Consider the following 13,624-nt stretch of genomic DNA (forward strand, 5'->3'; position numbering starts at 1 on the left):
GTGTAAATATAAGAATTCTTAATTTATGAATGAATAGCATAACAACGTGGGTACCTGCTCTGTTACAGTCTTCCATGCTTTACATGAGTCTTCTTTTGGCTTTCAATCTCCTGAACATGCTGCTTGTACCTTTGACAGGAGCCAAGTGAGGCCCTAAGACTCTGATCTTGTCAAGGGAGATAGATAGGCACCTCCAGAAGGAAATTCAAAATCTAATGAAATCGAGGATCCTCCTCCCCTTTTTCCTCTCCCTCCTCTGCACTCCAGAGTAGACAATTCAATATTAAAAGACACAGTAGTCTCTGAGAGGACTCACTATCTCAGCAGGTGGCTTACTGGTAATGAGATTTTTTTTTTTTTTAATTTAGCATGATCTCCTGTTTTGCACACATCAGTTTAATTGCAGAATACCATTTTGGGGTTTTTTATTTTCCCCCCTCTCTCTAATGCTCAATACTCGCTAAGAATATATTTGCATATATATTTTACGAGAATCAACAGCAGAAAAAATATAATTAGAAGGAGTTTGAATCTATATCTACATCTCTAGCTGTATGCTTTATGTTCTGCCAGGCCTTTTGAAGGAATGATTTTATTTCTTCTTTCTGTGTTCCCTTGGTGCAGTTTTTGCACACTGAGATGTACTTGTCTGTTAGATGGGGAGCTGAAAGCAGCAATGCGGCTGCAAGGATTGGCAGAAGGGAGCTGCTTCAAGGCTCTGTGATTAAAGGAAGCTGCTGCAAAACACTGCAGTTGGAAAGGGGTGAGATTCTTGATGCTCAACAGCAAACAATGAGCATGGCTGATTTTATCACTTTCAAAGTGACTATAGATTGTCTTGCTTCTTAATGTGCCATATATAATTACATGAAAATGACATATATATATATATATATATATATATAATCTTTCATTTTCATCTCTCATTTTAAAATATCTTTTTAAAAATAATGCCCCTTAGAAAACAGATAAAACAAAATGAACTTGTTTTACTAATAAATGCACTTTTTCTTTGTGAAATGTAGTCATTTTTTGTGTGCAGATCATCTTTGTTTGTGTCAGACAAAATAAATTATAATTCAGCCTTTTTATTAATAAGACCATTTCTTAGTCTTCAATTTCTTAGGCTCATGAAATGAAATGCAAAGAAAATACCATTTATGTAACATCATCTCTGATGTTGTGTAACACAGTCACAACTGGGGAGTGTGTGCAATGCCTGACTTCAGAGCCTACATTTGATAGCTAAATACTTGTCTATTTGCTTGAATTTTCTTTCATGTCAGTGAAAATACAAAGAAACTGTAATAGAGTGATTCAGGCTGGGAACCTGGCTAGCAAGAGTCAAGAAAAGAAATATTTAAGTTCTGGCACCTAAATGAAATGTCTGAAGCTAAATGGCATGAGCCCAGGTTTCACTCCAGTGGGCTGCTTCCCACAGAAGCTCTTCCAGTTGTTCTTCTGAAGTGAGGCATTAGTTCAAGCAGAAATAAAAGGCTGACATTCTGGACCTGAGAAATATAAGCTTCAAGTAAATAATGGGTGTTTAGAAGGATAGGAATGACAAAACTTAGAAGCATTTCATTTCTACAAATGTCCTAAGCATAGCTTTCCTCTGCCATTTAGCTCAAGGCAGAACTTTTACATACACAATAATTCCTGTGAAGTCACGCTAGTCATGTGGCCTTGAGATGTTCCAAATTTGTTTGGACTTTGCTTATTTGATCTGTGAGTGATTGTTCTTAACTAAAATATTATAATGATGACATGGAAAAATTGGAACACAACTGTAGAAGTAATAGCAAATCATTAAATTAAAAATAGAGGAAAAGGCCACAAATTGCAGCCAGCTTAGCAGATTTATTACTAATGGAATTCTTACTTTAACCAGCACACATCAAAGCAAACAAGAGTCTACCTAACCTTTTCTGACACCAGATTATCTTACTCAGTTTTTTCATTTGCGTCATTATTTTTATTATTAATGTTTTTCATAGATCTGTATAATTCATAATACACTTCAATACTGTGATATAAGTGTATTTTCTACTAAAAATGGTGGGAAGGGTAAATGGAGTATAAGCAGACTGTTTACTTGCTTATAGACAAAATGAACCCACAACTTGGTGGATACATAGGTAGTTACCTTTGTGTAATTAAACTGCACTGTGAGACATGATGACTTCATATAATAGTCTTTATTTCAGAGGTAATACTTTTTAATATGATTTGGTTTGAGAGAGCAGCAATGAATCAGCACTCTTGGACCATAATCACAAGAGCAGGATGTACTGCTAAGAGCAGAGATACATTTCAGAAAGTGGGCTACTGGACATAAAATCAGTTCAGAACCAATAGACAGAAAAGAACCATCAGAAAAAAGAGATGTAAAAAGGTGTTGAAAACTTATTTCATAATTCTATTTGCAATGAAATCTCTCAGTTTCTGAAGCTAGGTCATCTTTTCCTTCATCTGTTAACCCCTAACATAAGTGCAGTCCTCTGCCCATACCTTTCTAATTGCCAACATCTCTATTTGTCAAAATCCTGCTACTGCTTCTCTCCCCAGAATACATCACACAGTATCCAGTCTTGCACCTGGTATCAGAGCTTAAGAAAAATCTTAGCCTAAGAAAATCTTATCAAAAGCAAAGCATTTACACAATGTTTTTATTACAAGAACTCCTCTCTTTGTAGTAGTTTCAAGTTTAGGAACATGCAGAGCTGGAGTACACTTCTGGATCAGGAACCTTAACAGGTAACTACTTAGTAATGAGTCTGTGATACTTAGAATTTATGTCTGTGATTTCTGTAACTTCTTGTTGCAATGAGTTTTATATTTAACTAAGTTTTGGATATGTGAAAAAGATATTTACCCATACCATTAATCTAGAACCCATTTTTCATATTCAGTGATGAAAAATGTACCGTCACACTGAAAACCAGCTGAGCAATAACAACATATTAATTTGAAGTAATGTTGAAAATGCTAATTTATAAGTATTTATCAAAATACATAATATAAAAAGATAATATATTAATACTGAAATAATTGTGCTGATTCTGATGAAAAAAATCTGTAGTTTATCCTGTCACCATGTATATTTGCTGCAGAATTCATAGGCCTTTCCCCAGTCAGACCTCGAGGAGCTCCTGGGGATTGATTTATTTGTTTGATGTGGGAAGATGAAGAGGGGAAGATGAGGAGGGTTTGTGTTCTCAGAACCCACCTCCTAAAACACTGTACTTGAAAATCGTTTCTCTATGAGAACCATCCTAGGTAGTTTAGCCAAACATCTGACTCTGTTTTGAAGTGTTTCCTCTTCCCTGGGCCTCCCTGAATGCATTCCACTCCCTTTTGAGGCCCTGTGGGTAGCTCTTGTTAAATTTCCACTCATTGTGACTTTTGTCTCAAGTCCCTGTCCGACCATCCTGCATCACTGTATGGTCCTTTATCCCTGGCATGTCCCGTGCTCTCTGCTGCACTGAGCAATCCCTTCCCATTCCCTCTTCCAGAACAGCTGCTTCCTCCCAGAGGAGACTCCTATCAAAAAGTGAGAAAGCATGACTGTGTACATATTCTATTTTAAATTTAAGATATAACTTATTATCTTAGGTATGTATCTTGTTATGCAAGAGAAGGAGAATTTTAATATTTTTACTTGCTCTTGTGACTTTTTCAACATTGATGGAAAAGTAAAAAAAGCTAAAGGGAGAACAGTCAGGTGTGGCTGTCATAAACAAATAAATATGTAGCAAGCCAGAACACTTAGAACAAATGCAGCAGATCCTTAGCAAAACCATTGTCTCAAATATGCATTCTAAACTTCTCTAGTAATGTTTATTGGTCTGAGATATCTCAAATGTCTCTGGAGACCACTGAAAAATATTCACATACTTGCTAGCTTATCCAATTTAGGAAGAATATGGCAATAATAAATATTTCCTGTGTGCATTTTTTTAAATTTCAACCTGACTACTTAGTTATATTTTTAAATTTGGTATTTAATATTTGGTATTTTTTGGTGTTTTATATTTTATTTGGCATTTTATTTTTAATTTAGTTTATTTCATGTTCTACAGCACTGTACACTGTGTTAACAAATTTCCTCCAATTTTCAGGCCATTTTCATATGATCATGATTTTTGTCCCCATAATTATTTTTTATGTGATGTGTAATGTTCTGCTCAGCATATTTCAAGTCATTCTCAGGTGCTGTTTAGTTCAATAATGAAGCCATCAGTGTCTGTAATTTGGGAGGTGAACCAAAAATCATGGAGTTAGCTGCATTAGTTTAAAATCAACTCACTGTGAAAATAAGGTTGCCCCTAGTTCTTTAATATATCACTGCAGGCTGCTACTAACTGGGCAGTACATTGTAGCACAACACTATCACAGCAGGAACAGCAAAGAATTGAAAGCAATATTGACTTGGATGAATTTTAATTTGAATCTAGATCATTCTTACCAGAATCATCCCTTTCAGAAGCAACATTATAAGAAAGCAGAGGTTTGGTTTTAATGTCATATGGTGTTCTAGATTATTTCTCTTTAGAAAACAGATGCATTTATGATGTGATGCCATTTCAAACTACTGGAAGTCCTACTAAGCGTTTTGTCCCATTTAATTTAATCTGAGCAGTAGTGTAACGGAGATTCTGTTGCTTCTCTTGAGAAATTTATCTCATGGTCTACATGAGTTCAGAGAATCACCAAATCACCAAATGTGCCAGGCTGTTTAAATGTGGGTTAGTGAATATACGTAATTTGTGTGTGTATATGCAACATACACACAAACACACACATACTGTTAAAGCTGTATTATTTACTGCCAAATTTCATGTGTTAAATGATTTATTGTCTTCTTTACAAAATTTGTTTAGAATTTTTTATTGACTACTTACTCCCCTCTTAGTTGCTCTTTAGGCAGATGAGTAATTTAAAATAAGCCTTCCTATAGGAATTATCTTTCCTATGGATTGATCTCTCTTACCAATTTGTTGATGTTTAACAAAATATCTGAGATATTTCATAGATGTTTTACAGGACATCTGAGCTGTTTCATAGATATTAAATCAGCTTTCGTCATGTTGAATCTATTAATTTCTATCCACAGGTGAAATGGGGGTTGAATGTAAGAATTTTGTAAAGACTTACTGGAGTGTAATTTTTAATTTATACATGTGTTTACACATAAGAATGTCTCATATAAAATTGTATAACTGTACACAACTGTTTATACCTGTATGAAATTATCATAGATATTTATGTATGTACATATTTATGTACATACATAAATATCTATGATAATTTCATACAGGTATAAAGCCAGCATATATGTAATTAGTCAACCTTTTATGTGAGACCAGATGATAATTTTACAAGATATTTTAGAATAAACGCCTGCAGACTTTCTCATGTTGGTAGTTGACCATGCTTAAGCCAAGCAGGAGCCAGAAACTCTCTTATTTTGCAGTTGTTCAACATGAGCCTACAGAAAAAAAATCCACACTTTAAGGAATTTTACCCCCTAAGGCTTTAATTCAACACATATTTCTGATTTATATTCTTGAAAAAAGGACATTAAATTCTTCCTGTATTTCCTCCACCAATATTTTTTTCCTAAAACCTAAACATGAGAAACATTTAAAGCGGAGATTCTGTTTTAAATAATTAACTGATCCCTATTCATGCCATGAGTATTAATGAAATTCTGTGTCTCTTTCAAACTAGCAGCACCTGAATAGATTAAAATAGATTAGGAAGAATGATTGCTGAATTTAAAAGTGAACTGCTTATTAAATCAAAGTAGTCTACGAGTTGTTTTAGCAGGCAGTCAGTGTGGAAACCATTTACCAGTTGCTAGGATGTCTCATTTCTAGTGTCGACCTTCAGCTGTATCGAATCACTGCCTGCTGTGAGAGAGAGGAGAGTAGCAGCCAGCCTACCTGTGCTCTCTGCCTGATTCCTGGGGCTTGCTGAGCACAGGCACAACGCTCCGGCACTTTACAGCAGTGCCAGGCATGCCTGGGATCACAGGAAAATATATTCCCATTGGAAACTGCACTCCCATCCAGCCCACTCAACAGATGAGTGGAACTGAGTGGTGATGAGTGGACATTTTACCTCTGGGTTTGTCTACTTCAGCAACTTTTCCTGTCTTTCAGTGTTTTTCTGTGTCTGTGGAGAAGACTTTTGTAAATAAATAGATGTGCGTAAATCAACACCACACTGTGATTTCATGGTATATATCAGAGGGCATCTTCTACATGAAAACACATGAACAAAGGGCTGCTATTTTTTCAAGATAATGAGACAAAGTCAGTAATTTTTTTAAAAAAATATACTAACGTATTCTCTGAATACAGAAATAATGAAATAAAAAAGAAATAATGAAATAAAACCACAGAATCATGTATCATCTTGTTTTTAATGTTGTATAACTGCTATTTTACACTGTTTACATCCTAAAAATGAATATAGATTTTATTTCTTTTTATTTCTTTTGTATGTGTTTTTAACCCATGAAGTATTGCTCATATGAATGGATACATAGCAATTTTTATCATCAGTCCTATTCCTTAAAGTATCATGTTAGTAGTTTTTTTAGACTTTTCAGTCTTGCACACTAACAAGTTAAAATAAGTACTTTGATCCAAAGTGTTTTATATGTGTTATTAAAATTAGAGTACCTTATTAATATCAAATAGCTTTAAAAGATGCTTAGAGACATCCACTATGTTTAAAATTGATCTGGAGAAAAAATTTTAAACTCATTTGGTTTCACCTTACCAATACTGCACAAGAGGTCAAAATCTTATTATTGACACATCATTTTGAATTGTGCTTTCACAGGGAAAAAATATTTGGATTTTAATTATAAAACATTTAGAGTATTTCATCATTGTAACCTACAGTTTCCTCAAATACTATCAACAGTGTTCCTGCTTAGGAAGTTAGGGGAGTTTCAGCTTTGCCAATCTCATTTGCATAATTCATCTTTTAGTCAAAATTTTAAATATAGAAGAAAATTTATTCACAGTAAGCCACAATATCCTTCCAGTGGTTTCATATTATATTAATAAAATGGTGTATGTTACTGAATGTGTTTTATGCTCACATTTTATGCCCACAATTAATACTCTGTGTTAGATCAGGAAGGTGAGGGAGAATAAAAAAAGAAAAATAATGCATCTATTGGTTAAAATGTGCCAGTTCCCTTACAGTATAAGCATTTATTAAAGAATTCAGAAAATATTTATCATTACTAATATATAGGAACAGAGGAACATTTGTTTGGAGGAGAGCTTTAGCCATGGATTGCATATGTAAATAATTGGGAGTAGAGATTTTGGTAAGAAATGCAATTTATTAAATTGCAATCCCATTACAGGAAACAGTTTCTGAAGTCCAAATAAGAGATTTTAATTTTGAAGAACCTATGGGATGTTAATATGTGATGAAAGCTCCCTCTGAAACATTTGCCATGGAGTAGTGTGCTCTTCAAATTCCAGTCAATTGTTCTCAAAGTCAAAACTGTCTATCATGTCTATCATGAGAACAAAATGTACCAGTATGCTGTTCTGTCTGCTGAACAATCAACATATCTTCTTTTTGTCACTAAAGACGTACATTTTTCAGGAAATTTCAAGCAGGAATGATCAAAAAAGCAAGGAAGAACTCATTCAAAAATATGTAACAGATTTAAAGAGGGATGGATATTCAACTTGTATAATGGACATTGGGTTTTTAAGGGCAGTGATTTATTATTTCATAAATATTTAGGCTTGATTACTTTTCATTAGTAGCACATTTCATCATACAGTGTCTTCTGAAAATGAAAAAATACAATTTCAGAAGATACAAAAGCACAATTTTGAAACATAGAAAAAAATCTGAAATATGTATCCAATTAAAAAAAATAAATGTCCATAGTGGATCAGTTGTTTGTATTTGCCCTGGACACTGATGGCACAGTACATTGTCTCCAACACTGACCAGAAGCTGATGTTTAGAGGAAATGTATGAGAAATGATCCAAATATAAAGTAATCCTTCACTTGGCACCTTGTAGCTTCTGATGATCAACATTTTGGAATTTTTAAAATCTCAGCTTGCAATCAAATAATTGTGTTTAGTATATTATGGAGGTCTCTTTCCTGAATTTATTTTAATTGCTTTTTAAACCTTTCATATCTTTGATCCTCATACCTACATGCAACCATGAGTTCCACAATTTAATTATATATGAAAAGTATTATATTTTGTTTGCACTAAGCTTCTGAAGCAGTAATTTTTGTGATATGTCCCAGCTCTTGTCCTGCAAGGAATATGGAATTGCCTTATTTGATTCATCCAGAAATTATCTGGAAAGGGGAATGCATAGAAAGGTGATTAGGTTTGCTGATGATATTGACCAATTTAGAGTAGCAAAAAAGACAACCACAAGTGAAGGACTGAAGGAAAACCTTGTGAGGTGGGGCAATAAACTGGGAATTGAAATTTTGTTTGAAGTAATGAAAAATGCAGCAGAGAGGAAAAAATAGTCTTAGCTTCATTTAAAATGATGGGCTCTGAAATGACCCTTACTGCAGAGGAGCCAGCTCTTCAAGTTATGATGGATGGTTCAGCTAAAATGTCAGTGATCTTCAGCAGTCAAGAAATCAAGCTAAAAGTTAAAAATTATTGGGAAGAGAATAAACCTTACAATGAAATAATATTAAAATGCAGATGCTTAAATATGTGAAGGACCTGCAATTTTACTATTATATATACTTCTGATGCCTCATCTTACAGACAATATGGTAGAATTTAAAAGGGCTCCGAGAAGGGCACCAAGGATTATCAAAAGTGTGGAATTTTTCTTGTAGTGACATCAACCAAATAAGGCTCTACTTCAATCTGTAAATAGATTCCTCATCATGATGTGATAGAGGTCTAAGAAACATGAATAGCCTGTCAGGGTTCTGTAGGGATTGAGTGTTCACTGTGTATTTCTAATGCAAGACAGCAAGGTGGTAAAGCACAGCACTGGTTTCACATGGATAGAAAAGGAGCTTTTCATAAAATTGTTGAGGTGAAGCTGGTACTGCAGTTCTTTGACCTTAAATCTTGTAGGTGCTAAAAGTTTATGTGGAATTAAAGGGAGATTGGAAAGAAATCATAGAATCACAGAATGATATGGATTGGAAGGGACTAAAGATCATTTAGATCCACCCAACCTGCCATAGACAGGGACACCTTCCACTAGACCAGGTTGCTCAAAGCCCCATCCAGCCTGGACCTTCAACACTCTCAGGAATGGGACATCCCCAATTTGTGTGGACAGCCTACTCCTGTGCACCACCATCCTCACAGCAAAAATTTTCTTCCTAATATTGAATTTAAAGCCACCCTCTTCCAGTTAAAAGCCATTGCTCCTTCTCCTGTCACTACACACCCTTGTGAACAGTCCCTCTCCAGCTCTCTAGGCTCCCTTCAGGTACTGAAATGCCACAATATGGTCAGCCCAGGGTCTTCTTTCCCCCAGGCTGAATAATCACAACTCTCTTTATCTTTCTACTGAATATAGAAAAGAAATCCATGGAAATCCTGATAATGTAGACAGTAACCAAATTAGAAATGGTTGCAGACTGAGGTCTCCTAGGAGATGTACATGCTGACCCCAGACTTACCCTCTTTACATGGGCCTGAGTGTGTTGTAGCTGTCAGGATTCTGGGCTGGACTGACCTGACAATTTCCTAATATGGCCTCTCTTCATGTCTATGAATACTCATTTTCTTGTTCTCTATTTTATACTATCAAAGATTTTATGGACCCATATCTTCTTCACTACAAATGATCTTTCTTCTGCAGTTAAAACATATACATTCAGTTAAAATATATATTCTTTTTTCCACAGGAAACTTCTTTTACACTGATCGTCACTGTTGCTTTTTCTACATTTTCCAATTCTATTAATTTAGGGTTTTTTTAAAGGTGGGATGACTGGAGTAAAACTCACTGTTAAAGATTTGAACATACTGTGAATTTTAGAAATATAATTTTCCCAATAATTTCTTATTTTTTCTCTTTTTTTTGACTACTTGTGAGTGTTGACTTGCTGTTTTCAGAAATTTTCTGTAGAATGCCCCATATATTTTTTTCAGACTAATAAATAGCTAATAAATATATATTAAATATACCTGTAAAGAGAGGGTTATGTTTCTTTTATATATTAACTCCCATTTTTCAATAATGAAATTGATCAATTTTATTATTTTGCTGTTGTGTAGTATTGGAGGATGACTCTGGGATTCTTTCCAACCAGCGATATCTTTGAGTACCTCCAATACCTGTGATCTTTCTTACATAGTAAGTAATTTATGAGTATGTCAAACAGCATAGTTCTCAGCACAGGTTTTTCAGAAATAAAAAGAGAACTAATAAAGGGTTTGTCAGGCACATCAGTTTGTTTTCATATGAAGTTTGATGCTCAAAGGTAAACTAAATACACAATCCTCAAAAGTGCACTTCAGTTTTTTAGATTCTCCTTCAAAAGGCACTTTCATCTTGCACACTTAATTTTCATCTGTTCTTGCCAACAAAGCAGGTATTATAATCCGGATAATTTTAAGAAGCTAGATGGCAAGTGGCAGAACAAGACCTCAGAATTCCCCTGATAAGGGAACTAGAAGAGTTGATTATTTTCCTGTTTCTGATACAGCCCCAAACTATCATGAAATGATGCATAGTACACTTTTGCCAAATACCTTTGTGTGAGAGTTCAGGGACCCAAGTAATTAACCTGCAGTGTTTTTTTTAAGGCAGTAGAGTATCTATATTAGTTGTCCATTTTTTTATACAGGAGCTGAGGTGCAATGGATGTAGGGAAAGTACCTTGTGAAACTCCTCTGCTGCCCAACGGATACTTTGCACTGTGATTATGTGCCTTGGAGGAGCATTTTGTGGGTGCAGATCAAACTTTTACACTGCAGACCCCCCAACATAAACTGTACTTCCCAAGAGTTTCTGCATTACTTTATTTCTTCTTGAATGCCTCCGCTTGTCTGAGAAGCTGCAACTTCTACAATATACCTGCCTAGTAATGGCAGAAGTGGCACCAGGTTGGTTGTCAACCAGGCTTATTTCCAGGGGTATAAAGATCTATTGATAAGCAGATATGGCTAATACTAAGCTTTACTATTTGATTCTGAAACATCACTTATTAGCTGTAAAGAGTGTTCAAGAGCAAAATAAGAAGTCCAGATGTTTTATATCTTCATGATGTACTTAAAGAAAAAGAGATGCTTTTTAAAGTTAATCTGTTATTATTAAAAAACTTTTGATCAGAAATATTTAATTCTGTAAGACTAAGAGCAGAGCTATGTGTATTTCTCATGTATTACACATGGTTAATTAATCCATATGTGATCAGCACAGACTAAAAGAATTGAACAACAGTAGAAAAGAGAATATGGATTACTTAAAATTTAGCACTATAACCAGCTTTCATAGCAAACACTTCAGAGGCACTGGGGAATCTCTAACCCTAGAGATACTCAGATCTTGACTAGAAAAGCCCCAAGCAGCTTGATGATGAAGGACTGAAGTTATATGCAAGTTAAAAGCTGGCTATGCTCTAAGCAGAGTGGTCCAGATGATCTCCAGAGATCCCTTCCAAACGAAATTTTCTGTGGCTCTATGAACAAGCCTTACATTCTATGCATCTAGAGCAAAAGTAAAATAGGATTAGGGATCATATAGACTGAGTTAATTGTCCTGCTAGTATGAAAGAAAGAATACTGCATCTCAATGCCTCTAGATGTGTGTGACCTGAATTCAGCAGCACTGCAGACTTTCAACAAACAGGTTTTGAGCCGTCTGGCAGGCAGAACTATTTTCACTGCCCTTTAAGAAGAAGATGGATAGTAACAAATAAAATTTGATGCAGAACATTTGTATCTCTATGTTTAGTACTCTGTATACAAAGGGCCTTTTTTGCTGCTTCTGTTTTGAAATTAAACTGCAAGCAAGGCGTTTTAGCTGGAAAATGAAAACATCTTTGAGATGTACAGGGGCTCATATAACAGAGAATGATATGGTGACAGCAACGGAGCAGTATGATCAAGCAGTGTATCAGGTGAAAGATAATGTGTCCAAAATATCAAGTCCAATAACCAGCAGTTTTTATTCAACTTGACAGCTGTCAAATGAGTAGGACAACGCAGTCAAGCAGCAACTTCATTGCAGTGGACAAAATAAAGGGGTCATGGAGGGATATGAGTCACCCTCCAGTTCAATAGAACTGGTTCAAGTTCCTAAACACCTTTTAAGTGTGTTCATTTCATATCCCTCAAGATGAAAAAGAACTCCCTTTGAAAGCAATGCTGGAGACTGTTCCCACTGGCAATCAGTGGGAGTGGTAGTCACACAACAGTGAAGACCAGTGCAGGGAGAAGTGGTATGGGCCCTTTTCCCAAAAGTTAAAGAGAGAGCTTTGTCTTGTACTTCCCTGTTACTCTTGGCTTTAGACACAGTGCCTTCTGAATCTTTTCGCACCCTTTGTTCCATAATCCAATTATGTATAGCAAAAGTTCTGCACTTGGGTTGTGCCAAGCTTCTGGAACAGTGCTTTTTCTTATATGTCCCAGTTCTAGTCCAGAAAGGAATCCAACACAGCCACAAATTATTTGGAAAGGGCTATGCATAGCAAGGTAACAAAGTTTCCTGATGATACCGACTTAGAGGAGTAAGAATGAGAACTGCATGTGAGGAACTGTAGAAAGACTTTGTGAGATGGGGCAGTAAACTGGGAGCTGAAAATTAATTGGAATAATGTAAAATGCTGCATAGGGGAAAATCTAGTCCTATCTTCACATTTAAGCCCATATTTTACATAATTCTAAAACTCCTTTGCTTGACAGAGTATTTTTCTTTCATTTTAGCTTTGAATGGAGCTACAAGAAAAAAAAAGATTTATGGAACAGCTTCCTTCTTTTATGAAAGCTACTTTTGTGTTGGTCATAAAAGGGTTTATAAAGACAGAAAAAATGAAAATGGGAGGAAATAATAAAATAATAGCATCTCAAGAAATGTTACTGAGCTGTTAGTAAACTTGTACTAAATAACTTTTCAGAGAATCTGTGATTTTCAGGGCAGTTTTATTCCAGGCCCAGCTTGGAAGGACTAACATACCACTGAATCATTGCAGGACTGTTTCTTGCATATACATGGAAGCTGATCATAACACCAAGTGTCTTCCATATGATGTTTTTTCTTTCTTAATCAATATGGATACTCTGTTGAGAATATGGAATTAATACCTGCAGTGCAAACAGAAAAAAAATTAGTTTCCTTATGATTTAAAGTACATTGGGTAAAGATGAGATTCTTCCTTTGTTATAGCAAATAAAAGGTTTATTACCAATAAACAAGTGTGTCAGTATTAGTTATTGGGGACAATATGAAATATTCTTGAGCAAAAGTAAGGACTAAAGTTTTTATTTAAGCTATCTCAAAATTACATGGATACATAGGAAGCATGTGCATTAAGGCTGCAGAAAAGGTTGAAAGTATTTTCACATCCCATTTTTTAATAACTATTTTAAATAATTACTTAATAAGAATGGTGGTTGTGTGAAGT

This window comes from Zonotrichia albicollis, chromosome 3 (assembly GCF_047830755.1).
Source record: "Zonotrichia albicollis isolate bZonAlb1 chromosome 3, bZonAlb1.hap1, whole genome shotgun sequence".
Classification (NCBI taxonomy): domain Eukaryota; kingdom Metazoa; phylum Chordata; class Aves; order Passeriformes; family Passerellidae; genus Zonotrichia; species Zonotrichia albicollis.